The 21,342-nt window shown below is 55.9% G+C and overlaps 1 protein-coding gene across 1 annotated transcript in view; it reads left to right on the top strand.

Annotated features, from left to right (window-relative positions):
* The window catches only part of LOC128059631 (zinc finger protein 850-like), a 259,860-nt gene that overhangs the window by 24,620 nt on the left and 213,898 nt on the right, over nt 1-21,342 (top strand). The window lies entirely within an intron of this gene.

Below are 21,342 nucleotides of genomic sequence, written 5' to 3'. Positions count from 1 at the left end.
CTTCCATTAAAGGAGAGAATGTTGAAATTGTTATCTATATCCTGGAAGTTCCAGCCATTCTCAAGACCCAGAATCATCACCTTCAATGTTTAAGCCCAAGTAGACAACAGCCAGGGGTTTGCCAGGTGGTGCAATGGTGAAGAGTCCACCTGCCAGCAGGAGATGTGGGTTCAATCGCTGGGTTGGGAAGATCCCCTGGAGAAGGAAATGGCAACCCACTCCAGTATTCTTGCCTGAAGAATTCCGTGGACAGAGGAGCCAGGCGAACTACAGTCTGCCATGGGGTCGCAAAGAGTTGGACACGACTGAGTGGCTGAGCATGCTGAGCACGAAGACAATAGCCAGCATGTCGTGCCAGCCTGCAGCTGACACTGGAGTGCCCGACCACTTGGATGGGCTTCCAGGACTTCCGGTGTCCCCGTGCAACCATCACAGTAACGCGACTGCACTTTAAACAAGTTCACAGACTCGGGGAGTTTAACAACATGAAGCAGAGTGAACAGAGAGAGACCCACACCTGGACACAACTCAATGAAAACACAGGCCAACAAGATGAAGACCTTGAGGAGCCAGAGAAAGACTCCATTGCCAGCACTCAGTCACACCATCAGCCCACTGCTCAAGACAACAGGAAGAGGCAGGAGACAGTGGGCCGTGTCCTCAGTGCACTGAGACGACACCTGTCCACCTAGAACTGGCTCCCAGCAAAACTATTTTTTTAGATAAGGTGAAAGCATGTATAAGGTAAGTAAAACCTCTGAGTTCATTATTAAGCAGTTTTCACTGGAAGCACTTCTAAATTAAAGTTCCTACTAAAGAAAGAAGGACAATGATTTCCAAATGATGACCTTGAATACGAGATGAATGGCTGATGTAACTGAAAAGCCACACTGTGTGAGGACGCACACTGGGCCCTTCACAAGAGCACGGGGGCCAAAGGGACCTTCAGGCCCTAAAAGCCGCCTCTGTTGGGAAGAGCTGTAACACACTTTAAACTTTAAATACTCTTAGAGTAGTTTAATGTAATTACTAAATATAAACAGTGTATACGTTTCCAATCAAAGAAAAAATGCAACTTAAAATGAACAAAAACTTACTATATCAACTGAAAAATAAATAGAAGAAAGATCTGAAGATAAAACTGATTGATCAGAGCAAGATGGCAGAAACCACCCAAAAAGGTTCATAATCACAGTAAACCTGACAAGATCAACATCCAGTTGAAACAGGAAGGTTGGTGGGAGGAGCCTGTAACCCAGAACAGCAGCACCTGTGAAGACAAGGTAGGCAGAGGCAGGGGTCCACCGAGGGGCCTCTGGAGGCAAGATGCCCACCCATTTGCTGTGTGAAATGCTGGAAGGGCTCTGGGGTTGGAGACAGCAGGTGTGCAGGGTTCTCACTGGAGAACAGGAACCGTCTCAGACAAAAGACAAAGTCTTGCCATCAGCACCAACCTCACGGGCAACCGCACTCAGCTGCTCCAGAGGCCGCAAGGCCCCTGTGCTCAGAACACCTGCCTCGTCTCCACGGGTGGACGACCAGCACCAGTGACCGAGGAGGTTCTCAATGCGCATACAAAGTCAAAGCAAAGAGAAGGGAGCTTCTGCAAATGCAAAAGAAACGGAGAGTGCAAGAAGTGTAGAAAAGGTGAGCAAAGCAGGAGTCAGTACTCCTAAGGAGAGAAGGAACTGTGCCCACTGAACGAGAACAGTATGGGGCTGCCCTGGAGGTCCAGTGGTGAGGACTCCCCTGCAGGGGGCACAGGTTTGATTCCTGGCCAGGGAACTAAGATCCTGCATCTCATGCAGTGCAGCACCCCCCAACCCCCCGCCAAAAGAGAACAGTATTTTTAAAGGAACAGTTGAAAAGAAAACAAATCTTAGAAACTACATGTGGTAACCAAAATTAAAGAAGATTGAGAGGTTGAGAGAGAAAGTTGAGAAAATCTTTTTAAAAGAATGAAAAGACAAGGAGCTGGATAAGATAGAAAGATTAACAGGAGTCCTGGAGGCCGGGCTTCCCAGGGGGCCAGTGGTAAAGAATCTGCCACACGCAGAAGTCGTGGGTTCAATCCCTGGGTCAGGAAGACCCTGTGGAGAAGGAAATGGCAGCCCATTCCAGTGTTCTTGCCTGGAGAATTCCATGAACAGAGGAGCCTGGCGGGCTATAGTCTGCCGTGGGGTTGCAAAGGGTCGGACACAACTGAGTAACTGAGCATGCAGGAAGGGAGACGGGCGGAGAAACCGAAACAGTGGGAATGAGGTCATCAGGGAGACGACCTTAACTTTTCCTCAGAACCGAGAGACACGAAACACCAAGGCTGCAGCAGCTCCCAGTGCCCGCCACAAGCAGCAGAGGAAGACACACCGAGGCTCGGCGTGGAGAGAAGACAGCGTTGGTGAGCAGACTGCACGGAGCCTCTGCAGCGCCCGGAGGCCAGGGACAGCCGCGCAGCTCTCTGACAGCCGCAACTGGAGGCGCTTCCCCACCTGCAGGCTCACACACATAGTCGGGAGTCCACGGCGCGGCCACAGTGTCTCCAGACGGGCAGACTCACGCTCTTTTTTTCACTGCTGTTGATGAAGTTTTTTGCAGGAGGCTACAAAAACAAGATCCCAGACATAGGGGCAGGGAGGGGAGACGGGAAGCGGTGGGAGGAGGGGTCCAGGGTGGGGGTTCCAGGAGACAGAACTTATTACTAGGGCTTCCCTGAGAGCTTAGTTGGTAAAGAATCCACCTGCAATGCAGGAGACCCCGGTTCAATTCCTGGGCCAGGAAGATCACCAGAGAAGGGATGGGCCACCCACTCCAGGATTCTTGGGTGTCCCTGGTGGCTCACCTGGTTAAGAATCCGCCTGCAAAGTGGGAGACCTGGGTTCAATCCCTGGGTTGGGAAGATCCCCTGGAGAAGGGAAAGGCTGTCCACTCCAGTATTCTGGCCTGGAGAATTCCACGGACTGTATAGTCCACGGGGTTGCAAAGAGTCAGACACTTTTCAGGAGACGGGAAGGGGGTGGGGGTAGTCTAAGAAATGGAAACCACTGCAGACAGAGGCCAGGGCAGGGAAAGCGCCAGGGACGAGGAGGAGCTCCAGACCTGGAACTGAGTTCTCCCTCGAGCCTGCGGCCAGGACCCCTGCTTTCCTCCCACAGGATGCCCCCGACAGCACCGGGGGCCCCAGCCACAGGCTCCTCTGAGCTCCAGCGGGCCTGGGTGCAGAGGAGGGGGCCTCTTGAGACAGAGACCTACGAGCTAAAAGAAAAGCACCTGCCCCACCTGGTACTGTAAGGCGACCCACCTACAGCTCCTGGAGCCTCAGGCGGACTGGCCTCGGCAGGACGCCCCACAGGTCATGCGCCCCTGGGCCCCACAGACCCGGATCTCCCCTGACTCTGCCGAGACTGGGCCCTGAGGGCACAGACTCCGTGCCTCCAGCTGCGGGGACCTCGGCTGCTCGCTTGGGGGCACATGGACCCACCCGCCCACCAGGGAGAGACAGGCTAGGATGGCACTCGGCCACCCTCCCGTCTATTCAGGTAAAGAGGTGCCGGGGGTGGGGGGGGGTGTCCCTACCCGGTGCTGGGACAGAGTGTGGGAGTTGGGGGGACAGGCCACACGTGGGACAGCCAGGCCAGGGGCGCCTGCCGGGAGGGGGGACGCTTCAGAGCAAAATGGCCGGGCGTCCGCCACCTCCTGTGTGATGACACAGAAAACACTTCATTGTACAAAACTCCCCAGTAGGCTTTAATGGTGGAAAAAAACTACAAAGTCAGTCCCAGCGAGGCAGGGGAGGTACTCCTTTAGCACTCGAAGTCCTCGCCCGCCATGTCAAGCGCCCAGGTGAATTTCTCCCTCTGGGTCTTGTAGACCTCCACAGGCACCTCAAACTTCTTACACTTGCCCAGAGGAGAGGGGGTTCTTGGGGGCCAGGCACGGAGGCCAGGACACCAGGCTACCTGACCTGCTCCTGGCACGGCCATCGGGGGCTGAGGGACCGCGGTGGGGGGGCGCAGTGTACCCGGGGCAGCCCAGGTGGCCTCCAAGTACGGCACCTGGGAAACGCTCACAGGGCACACGGGCAACCCAGCCACCACACCCTTGTGGGTGGGACAGCTCAGGGTCCTTCCACAGCCCCAGAGCCCTCAGACAGAGAGGACCGATGACCAGGTTCGGCATCAGACACTCCAGCCAGTCAGGTCCCATCACAGGAAAGACGTGTGCTGACCCCAGGGCCCTGGGGACTGAACTGGGGCCACTCGGGGGCCCAGTCCCTCCTCCAGGTCACGCACCAGGGGACACCGACCCGGGGGTCTAGGTAGTTGAGCTTGGAGGTGCCCAGGGCCACCTGCTTACTCTCCTCCTCGTCTGTGGCCTGCGTGCTCACTCTCAGCAGCTGCTCCTCCAGCTTCTCCAGGAAGCTAGCAGAAGGGGGCGGGGCTGGCCCCCGCGCTGGCTTCGCCCCACTCTGCTCAGGGCCCTACGAGCCCAGTGTTAGGGGTGGGCTCGCTGCGCCCCATGGCCCTCCACCGTCTCCAGGGTGAGCCCCACGAGACCGGGACTCAGGGAAGACCACCCTCAGGACGGAGTGGGGGCCGTCCATCCAGGCCTGACGGCACAGGAAGTGAAGTACAAAGCACACAAAGGCCAGAAGCACACAGGAAAGGGGGCAGAGGACAGGGTCAAACGTCTGTGAGAGGCTCAGTGCCTACTCCCACCACCTTAGAGAAAAGCTGACGCATCGAAGCAGGAAGCAGCTCTCACCCCCACAGGCCCGTCCTGAGCCATGCACGCAGCGCCCCGCAGATGGTGCGGGGCAGACACGCAATACCCACACGCACTTCAACCCCGGGCCTTGTCCCAGGGACTCAGGCCCAAATCCACCCAGACCCATGCGGAAGGACCGCGCGTGGGGAACACCCCCACCAAGGCCCGGGCGGCCCCATCAGATGCTGCTGTGGGACCCAAGACAGTGCCTGTCCCAGGCTGTGGATGGGGTGGGCTGCAGACCCAGACGCGCTATGTGGCAGCTGCCAGAGGCCAACAGGCAGCTACTGATGCCACCAAGTGGGCTGGTGGGCGGGGTACACGAGTGTCGTGGAAGACACGAGGTCTGCCAGCAGCTGCCCGAAGAGCCTCGCTTTCCACTGAACAGAACACCCTCTGACCCAACAGCTGGCGCTCACTCGCACCCTGTGACTGCAAGTGCCCTGCGTACCTGCGGACACCTTCGTGCTATAAAGCAGCCATGGCGGTGGGACGAAAGGGGCGCCGCCAGAAACAAGGGCACGGACGAGAACCACGGGCAGCAGGGCCCAGCGGGGTGGGCTGGCTCCTGGGGGACACCACCAAGCACCGACCCAACAGGGACACAGGCAAAGCCACCACCCGGTGATTTAAAACTGCCCACGAAGAACGGCCCGAGCCCGGAGGCCTTCACTCGTGAACTCTGCTGCAGCTGCTGCTAAGTCGCTTCAGTCGTGTCCAACTGTGTGCAACCCCATAGACGGCAGCCCACCAGGCTCCCCTGTCCCTGGGATTCTCCAGGCAAGAACACTGGAGTGGGTTGCCATTTCCTTCTCCAATGCATGAAAGTGAAGTCACTCAGTCATGTCTAACTCTTAGCGACCCCATGGACTGCAGCCCACCAGGCTCCTCCATCCATGGGATTCTCCAGGCAAGAACACTGGAGTGGGGTGCCACTGCCTTCTCCTGGTGAACTCTACCGAGTAGCTGAAGAAGAATTAACTCCACCAACTCTTCACAAATGGTCACAGACGAGCAGGGAGCAGAGAAAGGACAGCTTCCCAAGCCCCTCCAAGACCGGTGTCTCCCCAACACCGGGCCAGGGGCTGGGGGCTGTCTGAGGTGGCTGCACCTCAGAACCCTGTAAACGAGCCTCTGAAGGACAGGACCACGCAGCCCAGCGCTTCTCCCCTGCACTTTTGCGCTTCTGTACCTCTGGGCACAAGTGTAGTGTGTGCTAAATCACCAAGTATGACCAGAAAAGACCACCAGGGAACTGGGAAGGGAAAAGAAGGTTCAGCCTGACTCAGGTTGTAGGGGGCAGGGGGGACCTGCTGTCCCCTCGGGATGTGTGGTCAGCCCATGCCTTCTGCAGCTCTGTCTTGGCCTCGGCCACCTGCTGCTCCTTCGCCTCTATTTCCAGGGGAACAGGGGCCCAGTCGGGGCCACTCTTGCCCCACCTGGTCCACCCCAGAGACCAGCGTCCATAGCCTGTCGGCCCCACGCCCTGAAAGGGTGCCCATCCGCCCAGTCAGGGTACCAGAGCACTCGCCTGATCAGTCACTCTGTGGCCAGGGGACAGGGTGAGGCCAAGGGGCCCCAGACACACAGGCAGCTCCCCCAGACCCAGCCCCTGCTCCACTGACCTCCTTCCTGGACCAGAGGCCCTTCCACACCACTAGGCTGCACAGGCAGCGTCTGGCCCCCACCGAGCCAGCTCTCCCCTACTGGCAGCCCTGAGTGTCCTGAGCACCTCCGAGGGCCACACAGCCCCAGGGCAGCTGGGGGGCTGCACGGCCACCCTCAGAGGCCCTCCGCGGTGCTCCCCGCGCACCTGGGACTGAAGCATCTGCACTGACTTGTCAAAGGTCTTGGGCGTTGTACGCTGATGGCTGCAGAGAAAGGCACACCCCGGTTTGCTCGGTTGTAAGACACAAGTTTGGCAGCTATGCTGTTGTCAGCTGGAAAACGGGGGTCAGGAAGTGGCAGCCAGGACCGCCCAAGTGAGCGTGTGCCCAGGGAGCCCGCCCCCTACAAGGGCCTCGCAGGTGGGACTCAGAAGGACCTGGGCCCAAGGCCTCACGGCAGGGGCCTCTCCAGACCCCACCTCCACGAGAGTTGGGATGAGGGGCCCAGAGAGGCCAGAGCACTTGGATGGTGGGGCAGCAGGGGCGGAGGCAGCAGGAAGAGGGTTCCCACACCCCAGGGGGCCATGCAGAGCTGGGGGGTGCCTCAAGCCCGACTCAGTGGGGGAGTGGACGGGAGACCGGGCAGGGGGACTGTGGGGGCCTCGGTCTGGGGCCCCTGACCCATTCCCTCTGGCCAAGCCAGCTACACTCCACCTCAGCCACTGACCACACGGCTCTCCTACCAGCCCAGCAGCCAGGCACCAGCACATGAGCAGGCGCCCTGTCCCCACACAGCTGCTCACCTCGGGGCAGCGCTTGCAGCTGCCCCTGCAGTGTGATGCTGGCGTTGTAGGTCTGGAACACCCTGGCCGTCAGGCCATCCCTCGGGTCCTGCAGGTGCCTGTTCAGGCTGGCAGTCTGAGGGTGGTGCTCAGCATGTGGCTTCCTTGGGGACAGTCTCACAGCGCTCCTCCTGGGCCCTGTCCCGGCTCCTGGGTGGGACGGAGCCGCCTCAGACGGAGGGCCCTCGGCCTTTGTGTGCAAGAGAAGGTGCTGGCCAGTGCTCACGCTCGCCCCCCTCATCAGACCAGCCATTGGGTCACCCCGTCAGCACCGCTTATGGTCAGCCTGTCAAAGAGCTCCTCCCAGGGCCTTTGTTGTCCGTGAACAGCTGCAGGTTCCGGTACACCTGCAGCAGAGGAAAGACGCCGTTACCGAGGCGCCCTCATCCCCAGGCAGGAGGAGCCTCCTGAGGATGAGCAGAGTCAAACGAGGGCCCCAGATGGACATCTGTGCAACGGGTCCCGGCTTCTCCCGGAGCAGGCAGAGCCTTGTGAGGTCGCACGCTGCGTGGCAAGGCTGCCCTAGCCAGGCTGGCACCGCCCCTGTCCCCGCACGTCCCCCCACTCGTCTGACGACACAGGGTGCCCAGGGACGTCCGTGGCCCCTTGGCCCCATCCCCTTCACCCTCGCTTCTCTCCTCATCTTGAGCGAGCGTGAACACCCTCCTCCTGTGTCTCCAGCCAGCCCCGCACTGCGTGTGTCCCACAGGGCTGGACACCTGGCAGCAAGCTCCCGAGTGACCAGGATGGCCCGCGTCCCCTGACCCAGTCAGTGCCTGAGGAGAGGGCCCAGCCTTCGCCCTCTGCCTGTGTGTATGCACGAAGGCATGGCCGCCAGAAAGGGCTTCGCCGCTCACAGCCCGATTCCAGCCTCCAGACCCATTTACGAGGTCAGGAGAGCCGCTGGCCTCTGGGTGAAGCTGGAAATGCTCCACGCGGAGGGAACAGCAGCCACATGTCCGCCGCCCTCCTCCCCATTCCCAGCCAGCAGCGCCAGCTGGGCGGACCCCCATCAGGGCATGGCGCACGTGCCCTTGGGGACACACGCACAGATGGGCACACGCCCACCCCTCCACCGGCCTAGGGCACTGGCTCAGAACACAGAAGGCCTGCTGTCCACCCCCATCCATCTAACCCAGCCTTTGCCACCGACCAGAGCACCATGAGAAGTCCAGGGGAGGCTCGGGACCACCCGCACCGTGTCGATGACGTAAAGGGCCACAGCGCACTGTCTTGCCCTCATCTCTGGAGACGTCTAGGTGGTCCGGTACTGGGAACGGATCTCGCCCACAACCCCTTTCAAGCGCTGAGCCACCTCGTACTTCCCCCAGTCTCTCTCCCCCTAAAAAAGGGAGCAAGGAGCCCCCTTCAAACAGGGAACTGCTGACTCTCCTCCTGGGCCCCCTCTTAACCTGCTCCACTCAGGGCAGGCAAGCAGACTCCAAACTCAGTTAAAGACAACATAAACTTAAATTCCTTATTTTTTAAGACCAACGGCCACTGGACACACTGTGATTCCAAAACTGGCCAGTTAATGCCTACGATCTCAGGGACTCCCTGCCTAAGTGGCCCAGCTAGGCCAGGGAAAGCAAGGTCGCACCCGGCGCACCTTCAGCTTGGAGCCAGGGTTCAGCGTGACGTACTTGATGAGGTTCTGCACGTTCTCCGTCCATGCCGCCAGCCACATGACTGTGCGGACACACCCGACCTCCTTCCACTGGGGGCCAGCTGGGGGCTCGGGTACTGTGGAGTCCCTGCAGAAGGAGAGCAACCCAAATCCAACGATCAGGACACCAGCCAGACGCCCTCATCTCCCACGGCCGTGAGCACCGCTAGTGCTAAGTCTGTCTCAGAGCCGTCTCATCACCCAAGCCGTGCCCTTGTGCCACCACCCCTGGCCCTCAGCTCCTGCCCGTGACAGGCTCCTTCAGAGCTGCCCCGAGGGTGAACCCCGTGTGTTGCGAGCCGTGGCAGCTGCAAGGGTCACAGGCGGCCGAGCACTCCTGACAGGCCTGGGCTCCCAGGGTGCACCTGCTGGCCCGGCTCGGCTGTGACCTCTGCAGCAGCCGGACAGGAGCTCCTGTGCACCTGTCACCACTTGAACCATGGAAAACTGTTCAAAGTACACAGATGTGCACTCCCAGTGGAGTAAAATCTCAAGCATGGGCAGGGTGACGAGGGCTGGATCAGCAAACACCACCCAGGCTGCTGTGGACACGTTCCTCTGCAGGGAAGGTGCCCTCCAGTCCACCCCACGGAGCCTGGAGTGATGGTGGGACACCCTGCGTCGGGCCCCCTCCCAGGTGAGAAAGTGAGAGTTGCTCAGTCCTGTCTGACTCTTTGTGACCCCATGGACTATTCAGTCCCTGGAATTCTCCAGGCCAGAATACTGGAGTGGGTAGCCTTTCCGTTCTCCAGGGGATCTTCCCAACCCAGGGACTGAACCCAGGTCTCCTGCATTGCAGGCAGATTCTTTACTATCTGAGCCACCAGAGAAGCCCAAGAATCCTGGAGTGGGTAGCCTATCCCTTCTCCACCGGATCTTCCCAACCCAGGAATCAAACCGGGGTCTCCTACATTGCAGGAGGATTCTTTACCAGCTGAGCCACCAGGGAAGCCCCCTCCCAGGTGAGCGGCGGGGCCACAGGCACCTGCTGCAATTGATGACCACGTCCTCCGGCAGGACCCTCCTCTTCAGCCTCTCCATCTTAGGGTTGTCGCCCCAGCCTCGGACTGACCAGGGGCTCAGTCTTGAAACTGCCAGTCTTCTCGCGGTGCCCATCTAAGATACGGTAGCCAAAGTCTTGCTGAAGTTTTTCCTCCTCTTCTTGAGCTTCTGCATTAATATAACACCATGTCAGCTTTAGTGGTGAAGAGACAGGATGCTTGCCACGTGAGCAGGACTAGTCAGAGCCCCTTCACTGCTGCAGCAGCCTGGGCAGCCTAGCGAGGAAGCAGGCCCAGCACAGGGCGCGGCCGTGACGGCCTGCTGTCACCACGAGTGGGAAGCACCGGCCCACTGGTCCTCATGGCAGGGTTGCTGCTCCACGTGCTCCAGGTAGACACAGCACTTCTTAAATACGTCCAGGTTAGGGGCACATAACTCAAAATCAGCTGAGAATAACAGCGGAATCAAAGTCCCCTTCACCACTCTCTCTTGGGGCTCATCTAGAAAACTCCCTCAGGAGCATTTTTTGTGAGAGGAGGGGTCGTTTTCTGTACCACCAGCTGCCTCACACACACACACACACACAGCCCGTGGCCCAGCCATCCCCTAGGTACCTGTGGAGAAGGGGTGCATGGCCCCAGAGCGCCCTGTGAAGCACCCAGGTGCCCAGCAGCCAGAAAAGGCACACAAGTGGCCCCAGGGTCTGGCCTGGAGCAGCCGGAAGGGCCGAGGCGCACAGTCCACAGGCAGAGCCAAGGCGGGTGCAGGTGTGCACAGACCCACCCAGCACCTTATCTTCAAAGAGCTTCCCAACAAGTATTTCTGTTTCCTGAGAACAGAAAATGCCTCTCTGGGCCCCCCACAACCTCCCTTTCCCAAGCCTGGCTCTGCCTGCCCCTGTAGGGGCAGCAGAGAGGGGAAGGTGAGCCAGCGTCTGACAGGCCGAGACTGTGGCTACGTAGAGAGTACCTTCTGCCAGTCACTGAAGGAGTTCTCTGGGAAGACTTCTTTTGTTGTATATTCATGCTGCAGCATTTTCCCATAAAACGCAGCAGCCTCCTCTTGCAACCTCCTCTGCTGCTAAGCTCAGCATTAAGGGCTTCCCTGGGGACGTGGGAAGATATGCGGACTTAGGGGGCTGGCCCTCGCCCTGCAGCACACAGCATCCTGCCCTTTAAATCACTCTTTGTTACACACATTGTGCTGTATCAAGTTATAAACTCGCCAAGACCAAGGAGCTCTGATTTTTAAAATTCCGAAGCACATGCTCAATTTAAGAAGACGACCACACCTGAGCATCCTGGGGCACGTGCCAGGCCCCTGTAGAAGGCAGCCCCAGGTACTACATTTGTCCTGCTTTAATGATTTACTGAGAAGCGAAAAGCAGAGGAGAAAAGGAAAGATATAAGCATCTGAATGCAGAGTTCCAAAGAATAGCAAGAAGAGATAAGAAAGCCTTCCTCAGCGATCAATGCAAAGAAATAGAGGAAAACAACAGAATGGGAAAGACTAGAGATCTCTTCATGAAAATTAGAGATACCAAGGGAACATTTCATGCAAAGATGGGCTCGATAAAGGACAGAAATGGTATGGACCTAACAGAAGCAGAAGATATTAAGAAGAGGTGGCAAGAACACACAGGAGAACTGTACAAATAAGAGCTTCACAACCCAGATAATCACGATAGTGTGATCACTCATCTAGAGCCAGACATCCTGGAATGTGAAGTCAAGTGGGCCTTAGAAAGCATCACTACGAACAAAGCTAGTGGAGGTGATGGAATTCCAGTGGAGCTATTTCAAATCCTGAAAGATGATGCTGTGAAAGGGCTGCACTCAATATGCCAGCAAATTTGGAAAACTCAGCAGTGGCCACAGGACTGGAAAAGGTCAGTTTTCTTTCCAATCCCAAAGAAAGGCAATGCCAAAGAATGCTCAAACTACTGCACAATTGCACTCATCTCACACGCTAGTAAAGTAATGCTCAAAATTCTCCAAGCCAGGCTTCAGCAATACTTGAACCGTGAACTTCCAGATGTTCAAGCTGGTTTTAGAAAAGGCAGAGGAACCAGAGATCAAATTGCCAACATTCGCTGGATCATCAAAAAAGCAAGAGAGTTCCAGAAAAACATCTCTTTCTGCTTTATTGACTATGCCAAAGCCTTTGACTGTATGGATCACAATAAACTGTGGAAAATTCTGAAAGAGATGGGAATACCAGACCACCTGACCTGCCTCTTGAGAAATCTGTATGCAGGTCAGGAAGCAACAGTTAGAACTGGACATGGAACAACAGACTGGTTCCAAATAGGAAAAGGAGTACATCAAGGCTGTATATTGTCACCCTGCTTATTTAACTTATACACAGAGTACATCATGAGAAACACTGGGCTGGAAGAAGCACAAGCTGGAATCAAGATTGCTGGGAGAAATATCAATAACCTCAGATATGCAGATGACACCACCCTTATGGCAGAAAGTGAAGAGGAACTAAAAAGCCTCCTGATGAAAGTGAAAGAGGAGAGTGAAAAAGTTGCCTTAAAGCTCAACATTCAGAAAACGAAGATCATGGCATCTGGTCCCATCACTTCATAGCAAATAGATGGGGAAACAGTGACAGACTTTATTTTTTGGGGCTCCAAAATCACTGCAGATGTTGACTGCAGCCATGAAATTAAAAGACGCTTACTCCTTGGAAGGAAAGTTATGACCAACCTAGATAGCATATTAAAAAACAGAGACATTACTTTGCCAACAAAGATCCATCTAGTCAAGGCTATGGTTTTTCCAGTGGTCACGTATGGATGTGAGAGTTGGACTGTGAAGAAAGCTGAGCACCGAAGAATTGATGCTTTTGAACTGTGGTGTTGGAGAAGACTCTTGAGAGTCCCTTGGACTGCAAGGAGGTCCAACCAGTCCATCGTAAAGGAGATCAGTCCTGGATGTTCATTGGAAGGACTGATGCTAAAGCTGAAACTCAAATACTCTGGCCACCTCATGGGAAGATTTGACTCTTTGGAAAAGACCCTGATGCTGGGAGGGCTTGGGGGCAGGAGGAGAAGGGGACGACCGAGGATGAGATGGGTGGCTGGCATCACTGACTCGATGGACATGAGTTTGAGTGAACTCCAGGAGTTGGTGATGGACAGGGAGGCCTGGCGTGCTGTGGTTCATGGGGTCGCAAAGAGTCGGACATGACTGAGCGACTGAACTGAACTGAACTGAATGATTTACTTTGCTGCTACGGTCACGTCGAAGTTTACAGACCAACAACACCTGAAGTGTGAGAATGCATATCACAACTTAACAGCCTTAAAGTTAAGGCTCCAGAGCAGACGTGTGATTAACTGTAGCAGCTGCAACCTTTAAACACCTTCCCCTGTTTGCCCAGTGACTTCCAACATTTTACTCCAAGCGCGGGCACTAGGGACAGCTCAGTGGAGAAGAGGGTCCAGCTCAGGAGCGTGAAGGCCAGCGCGGGGAGGGCCTTCACCACAGAGTTCTCTCCGCTGTTGTGCGTCTGAGAACTTTTATCAAAGAACATTGGAAAAATAAATACACATTAGTTTGATAGTAAGAAGGCGGCAGTCATGATATAAGAACACAGTTCTTCCCCAAACTAGCTTCTGAGGAAAAGGTGAAGAAGACAGAACCAGACGAGCTGCCAAGGCCCAAGGGGCTCAGTTACTGCCCAGCTAGCATCCCCCGCCCCACGGCTGGGCCGCCCAGGTGCCCTTAAGGGGCAGAGCTGGTTCTGACAGCCACGGAACCTAGTCTAGCTCAGGAAAACAGATTCTAAACCGAAACCTACATCAACAGCGTTGCAGGGGTCAAGGAAAAGACGCGGCTGCGTGTGTGCGGGCTGAGCGTCCCCCAGCAGGAACCCGGGGGTCACCACGGGGTCACCAGGCCCCGTCCACTTCACGCCGCCCGGGCTCTTCTCTTCCCTCCTGGAGGACACACGAGAACGTTCCCACACTCACACTGCACACAGGCCCTCCTCGCAGCCCCGTAGACTCCACCCCGGCTGAACCAGGCGAGGGGCCAGGTCTCCGGGCTGGGGGCGGGGCGCCGGGATGGACCCTGCCCAGCCTCAGGCCACGCCCCTCGGTAAACGACCCACCGCATCTCCCTGGCCCAGACGGAGGAGTCCCGGGGGCTAGTCCAACCTACTTGGGCAAATTTGACAACCGCAATTTTTTCTTGGAATGCATCTACTCCAGCGAAGGGACCACTACAGCCCTGCCAAGCTTCACACTCGAGCCTCACCCCTCTGCTCCCCAGACGCCCCCTCCCCGCCCCCAGCAGGGCCCGAGCCCCCAGAAGCAGACTCTTTACTGGCTGCGGTGGGAATGTACTGACGGTACTTGAGTCACAGCAGGGGCCACGTGGATCACCCTCAGTGAGACACTACCCTGGAAGCACTAGGCTAAGAGAGCTCCAACAGGAGCTCCTGAGCTCAGCGCCATGCAGGTGTGAACCCACCCTGCTCTCTGGAAAGGTGGTATTTCATGCAGAGGAGAAGCCCACCGCCCTCCCTCTACTCCACACCCCGTCACAACTCACCCCCCGTGTGACCATAGGGCCTCTGTCCACATCCCCCAGGAAAGAGCCCGGGAGCACCGCGGGCAGAAGGAAGCCTCAGCTCGGAGCACAACGGCCACTAGGGGGACTGCTCGCACGTTATGTGCCCACGATCAGAATGAATGGACTGAAGCTCCTGGAAACCAAGAAACTGGGAGTCCAGTGCGACGAGAGGCCCGTGTCAGAGCACACCCATCAGGTTCAAAACCACACTACGGTGCTGAGGCCACGCACAGCTACATGAGCAACAGATCTTACCAAAGGGGAACGGAGGAAGAAACCGCCAAAGGGGGCCCCCGGGGGAGCAAGGGTGAGAAGGGGGGCTGCACCCCCAGGCACATCCGGAAACATCACGCGCTGCACCTGCGGCCTAAGATCACCTTCGGGGGAACCCAGGACCACGCGCACCCTCCGCTGCGCTCCCGCCCCGCCCAGCAGCAGAGGTCAGGGGTCTGGGAGGAGCCGGGACGCGCCCTCCCTGCGCCTTCCCCCGTGGTCTTCCCTCACCTCACCGGCTCGGCGGCCGATCCTCTCTGCCAGGCTGAAGGCCTGGGGGACGTCGGGACGCACCCTGCTCTCCAGGAGCCGCTGGGGCCGAGCACAGGACGGCCTGGCCCTGGGAGGCGTTCTTCCTCCGCGGGGCGTCTTCCCGGCCCCACGGCGGGCCCAGGCAGGGAAATACAGCCCCCACGCGGTCCCTTGTCCCCGTCTTGCTCCTCCACCCTGAGCTCTCGGGACAGCCTCCTTACGCTGCGGACAGGCCCTAAATTCAAGCCGTCCCGCCGACCCCTCCGTCCCCAGACCGTGGCCGACAGCCGCAGGATGCGCACGCGGCCCCGCGACCCGCGCGCAGCTCCTCCCCACGGCGGCCTAGGAGCAGCAAGGGGCCGCACTCATTAGCGGCCGCAGGGCTTCAGCGCCTGCCCCGCAGCTCCCGAGGGCACCTGGTAGGTCCTCCGTAATCACATGCTCGCCTGCATACTAGGCCAGACATGAAGGAGGGGCACCTCCATGCTGTCGGAGGGCCCTACAGGTGAAGCTGGGTCAGGCACCGTGCAAACACCAGCGCCACCTCCCAGGCGGCCCCGCGCGGCCCCACACTGCAGACCAGCCCCTCACTGTCCCCCGTGCTCCTGAGCCCGCCCTCCTGCACCACTGTCCCTGACATCCAGGGGCTGAAGCACTGGTGCAGAGCTGCACAGCTGCAAGGGCTGGTTCTCAGCACCCAGGCAGCCATGGTGGGGGTCACCCCAATTTTGGAATGAGCCACGCACCGCTGACTGAACACGCACTAGGACAACAGCAGCTGGTGCTCCTTAAGGCCACCTTCTGCCAGGTGTGCTTAGAGGCCTCGCATATTTCCTTTACAATTTTTCTAAAATCAAGTACATGTTGCACCTTCAGAATCCTGAAGCCACTGTATTTTCAAATCCAGACTGAAATTCTGTAAATGGAAATGTGGCAAGACAAGAACTGTAAGAAGTCTAAAAGGAAGCAGAAAAAACATCTGACAAAAAGTCCAACACCTTTTCATGATAAAAGTAAAAAAAAAAAAAAATTCAAGAAACTAGGTTGGAGGGAACCTCCACCTGAGACATCCCACGGCTATGTGACACTCCAAGGTGCCTCCGCCCCAAGATCAGAACCAGACCTGCTATTCAACACAGTCCTGGAGGCTCTAGGCAGAGCAGGAAAGTGACTAAAATATATCGAAGTTTGAGAGGAAGAAGTAAACTGTCTTTATTTGCAGGTGGCAGGATCTTGTGTATAGAAAACCAATAAGATTCTACAAAAAAAAGTTATTAGAGCTAGCAAGTTAATTCAACAAAGTTATGAGGTACAAGATCAATACATGAAAATCAATTTTCTTTCTTTATACCTGTAGTGAATAATTTAAGAAGAAAATTACAAAAAACTCTATTTACAGTAGCACAAAAAAAGGAAAATGCCCAGAAGTAAATTTAACCAAATATGTAAAAGATTTGTACATTTTAAACTATAAAACATACTGAAAGAAATTAAAGAAGATGTAAGTAAACCAAAAGTCATCATATTTGTGGACCGGAAGACTTCATTTTGCTAAGATGTTAATATTCCCCAAAGTGATCCACAGATAAAACCTAATCCCCATCAAAAGACTGGCTTCTTTGCAGAAATTGGCAACCAATCCTGAAATTCATGTAGAAATACAAGCTAACCAGAATAGCCAAAAGAATCTTGAAAGAGAAGAACAAAGTTAGAGGACTTACATTCCAACTTAAAAACTTACAATAAAGCATCAGTAATTAAGGCAGCATGGTGTTGGCATAAAAATAAACATACAAATCAATGCAGTAAAACTGAGAATCAAAAATAAACCCATACACCTGTGGCCAATTGATTTTCCACAGAGTGCCAAGACCATCCAATAGGAAAAGAACAGTCTTTTCAGCAAGTGGTACTGAACATGCAAAAAACAAAGGGACACACAATCCTTGCAAGTTAAAATGGATTAAAGACCTAAAGCTAAAACAATAAAACCCTAAGGAAAAAAAAAACAGGTTGTGAACCTTCGTAACCCTGGATTAGTTAATGGTTTCTAAATGTATCAAAAGTACAAGCAAACAAAGATAAGACAACTAAAGTGAACTCAAAATTTTAAAACTTCTGTGCTTCAAAGGACACCATCAATAAAATAAGAGAATCCACAGAAAGGAAGAAAAAGTTTGCAAATCATGTCACTGATGAGTCTAGTGTTCAGAATATGTAAAAAACTCTTACATCTCAACTGGAAAAAGATAAACAGCCCAACTAAAATCAGAGGCAAAAAACAACCAGATACTTCTCCAAAGGGACACAAATGGTCAATATGCATGAAAGATGCTCAACATCCTTACCCACCAGGGAAATGCAAATCAAACACCCACCCACGTCACAAGCCTTCACCTGTCCCTTCACAGAAACAATTCCACAAACAGTAACCCTGTTTCCAATACAAGGGAAACAAGACTCAGAAAATCTAACTTGCCCAGAATCACTCCGTTGGATGCAGCAGATACTCACCCCAAGACCAGCAGCCCCACTTCACAAGGCATGAAACTTCCCAGCAGAAATGTGACACAAGCCACATATGGATGTTAAATCGTTTAAAATCGATTTAATTTTTTATAATATAGTTAATTTCAACCAAAATATCTTAAATATTGTCACTATAACATATAATGAGTTCCCTGGTGGCTCAGAAGGTAAAGCATCTGCCTACAATGTGGGAGACCAAGGTTCGAAATCCCTGGCTGGGGAAGATCCTCTGGAGAGGGAAATGGCACCCCACTCCAGCACTCTTGCCTGGAAAATCCCATGGACGGAGGAGCCTGATAGGCTACAGCCCATGGGGTCGCAAAGAGTCAGACACGACTGAACGACTTCACACACACATAACGTATAATAAACATTAAAAAATAGTGAGTTCACATTCTTTTTCCTACTATTGAAATCACCACGTCTCCGCTGGGGCCAGCTACATCCCAGATGCTCGCAGCCACGTGCGGCGGGACAGCTCAGGTAATGGTTGACAGTCCCACGTCTGCTCCCCTGTTCAGTGGCTGCGTAACCAGGAGTAAGTTATTTAACCTCTCTGGACCTTGGTGTCCTCATCTGAAAAGTGGAGATAGTACCTACCCATCAGGGCTGGATACAAGCAATGCAGACAGAACGAGCGCTTCATGGGGGGCGGTTCTCACCAGCGTCACGTGAGACCTACGTGTCAAACCTCTCCGGTCTCCACTACAGCATTCTGGGGTACCCACCACAGGGGCACAGCTGGCAGAAAAGGCCAGCACTGACAGTGTGACCTCTTCCCAAGAGCCTGAAAGAGGCCTGGAGGCTCTCGGGGCACTGGGGCTCCGGGGTCGTGACAGGTTGGGGGCGGTGACCGACGGCGGGGCGGGGCGCGGGGGGCGGGGCGCGGGGCGGGGGGCGGGGCGCGGGGGGCGGGGCGGGGCGCGGGGGGCAGGGCGGGGCGCGGGGGGCGGGGCGGGGCGCGGGGGGCGGGGCGGGGCGCGGGGGGCGGGGATGCCATCTCCACCTGCCTGCTTCTCCCGCCCCCGCCCTGCGGTGGCCTCCCCGGGCCTGTGGTTGCTGCTCACTCCGCACGTCGCCCCGGCTGGCTCCTCCTCGCGGCCTCTGCGCTGCTCCAGGCCACGCCGACGCTTCTGTCGCTTCTGCTGCTGCGCGTCCTTCCCTGGCGGCGGGCGGCGTCGGCGCTCAGAGGCGCCCCCCAGCTCTGCACTCCCGCGCCTCCCTTCCTCTCCTTCCGAGGCCCCTGCCCCACCTGTGTTCTCTTTCCTTCTTCTGTCTTTTCTGGAAACTACACTCTGATGCAGCCTCGCTGCCAGCACCCCATCGTCTCATCCTCTACTTTAACCTCTCCAGCCCCCGTCTTCCCCCGTCTTGATCTCACCCGGCAGCCGCTTGCTCCCCACCATCTCTACCCCGCTGTCGGTATCGGCCAGCGTCCCCGCAGGGGACAGCCCTCTGGCCCCCGTCCGCGCGTCTGCCCGGCAGCGCGCGGCGTCCGTGTCTCCGTTGCCGGCCAGCGGCCCCGCCCTGCTGCCGCGGCCACCCGCGCGCCTTCTCTCCCCGCGGCCGCCTCCCTCCCCCGGCTCCTCGTTTCTCAAGCCCTTTCCGCCTTTTCTCTTCCGACTTTCTCCCTTTATTTTCCTTCCATTTGCTTTCCACTTTCGCCCCATCCTTTCCCCGGCTTGTGTCCACTCGCTCGGCGTCTCCCTCTCCCAGGGTGCGCGGCCGCAGGCGCTTCTCATCCTGGCCGCTGGCCGTGCTCTGCAGACCCCCGTCTTCAGAGGACACCCGGAGAGCACCAAGGGCCATCTTCCTCTCGCGCCCAGGGCTTTGTCGTCGCCTCAGAACCTTGCGCAGGAGAGAGCACACAGAGTGGGCCGCTCCCCGCCAGCGCCCTGCCCTTCCCCACAGGGCTGCCAGCAGAGGGCACCCCACCCAGGCCGTGTCCCCGCTGCCCTTGAAGCAACCTCAGCAGATGGCGTGTGTCTCAGCCCCGGTGGCCCTCATCAGGAGTGGGCCCAGGGCGGCGCACCGCCCCGTCCACCAACCACGAGAGCAGAGAGCACCCAGGCTCCACAGACTCATCTTATAGACATCCCTATTAGCAAGGTGGACAAGTCAGACAGTGAGGTCATTCACTGTCTTCTACTTTCTGGCCACATTGCAGGAGACCAGAAACCACAGATGGAAGCAGTGCCCCCTGAAGTGGAAGTGCAGAGTCCTAACCACTGGACCTTCAGCGAAGTCCCCACTGTCTTCCTACATTTGCAAGACTGAACACCCAAGCACGGTGACTTAGAAAGCTGATCATGATGTAACACCTGAAGATGTCACCTGGCCTTTTTCCCTGGACAGCTTTTCACGGTTATTTTTCTTCACTGGCTTGCTGATCTCGGCAGATCTAGAATACAAAACTAGACATAAATACATAGATTCGCTGCTCACTTAGAAAGCCCACCACTTTGAAAACAGAGGAAAGATTCAAAATAACAGGGAGTACAAAGTCTCCAGTCTTTTCAGTGGACTTGTTTCTGTTTTTCACAATGTGCTTGGAACCACGAGCATATTCACATCTGCGGGCAGGGGCTGAATGAGCACAACAGCAGTCTGACACAGACAAGCTGCTGGAAGCCGCGAACACCCCTGGCACACCTCTTGCCAACCGCTGCAGAGGGAGGAGCTGGCGGGGCCAGCCTTGCCCCTCACTGGGCCCACCTCTGCCCTGGTCAATACTGACTGCCAGGGAATCGTCAGCTTAGAAGAGCGATCCTTCAAGAGTCACCTTTAGGCAGCACCTTCAGGAACAAAACCCAAACTAAACGGAGCAATCGGATATAATGGGCAGAGGCAGGGCACCCCCTCGGCCGCCACGCACACACCCCTACAGAGCAGGCCCTGCGGGGACCAGGAACGAGGCTGGGAGGTACGGCTGTCCCACTACCAGCTGACTGACCACCCAAAACAGCCCACACCCACAAGGATGGCTACTCCAGGAGACGGTGAAGGACAGGGGAGGCTGGCGTCCAGCAGTCCATGGGGCTGCAAAGAGTTGGACACGATTTAGTGACTGAAGACCAACAGAAAGAATGGCTACAGCAAAAAAGATGGGAAACAGCAATCACTGGCAGGGACACGGAGAACTCGAGGTCCTCGTATGTTGCTGGTGGGAATGTTAAACTGTGCAGTCACCTGGGAAACAGCGTGGCAGCTCCTGAGCCAGGCAAACAGCTCCCACGAGACCCAGCAACTGCGCTCAAGGCGTTCAAAGCACTGCGTGTGGACGGTCACAGCAGCAGCATTTACAACAGCTCAGAGGCGGAAGCAACCCAAAACACCCACCAACAGATGACTGGATACTCAGAAGGCAGTACGTTCAAACAGAAAAATATTTTCGGCCATAAAAATGAAGTACTGATACACAGGCTACACTGTGGATGAATCTCGAAAATACATTAAGTGAAAAAAAGCCAGACACAAAAGGACAAATACAGTATGACCCACTTGTACAAAAGACTCGGAATAAGGAAGTCCATAGAAACAAAAGGCCGATTAGAGGTTGTCAGGGGCTGGGAGAAGAGGGAAAAGAGCGGTGTGGGGTTTCCCTTTGAAGTCATGAAAAAATTCTGGAGTCAGTGCTGATGGTTGCCCAAGACTGTGAGTGTAGCTAGTGCCGCTGGGTTGTACACTCTGAAACGGTTAAAATGAAGTTTACATTAAATGCGTGTTATCACGATAAAAGCAAACACAAAAGGAAAGTTTCCCAAATTTTCTGACATTTTCCAGGAGAGAAAAAGGAAAGCTGGAAGAGAACACCAGGCACA

Source organism: Budorcas taxicolor, chromosome 14 (genome assembly GCF_023091745.1).
Source record: "Budorcas taxicolor isolate Tak-1 chromosome 14, Takin1.1, whole genome shotgun sequence".
Taxonomy (NCBI): domain Eukaryota; kingdom Metazoa; phylum Chordata; class Mammalia; order Artiodactyla; family Bovidae; genus Budorcas; species Budorcas taxicolor.
The sequence above is the reverse complement of the archived record's forward strand: the minus strand, read 5'-3'. Positions and strand labels throughout refer to the sequence as shown.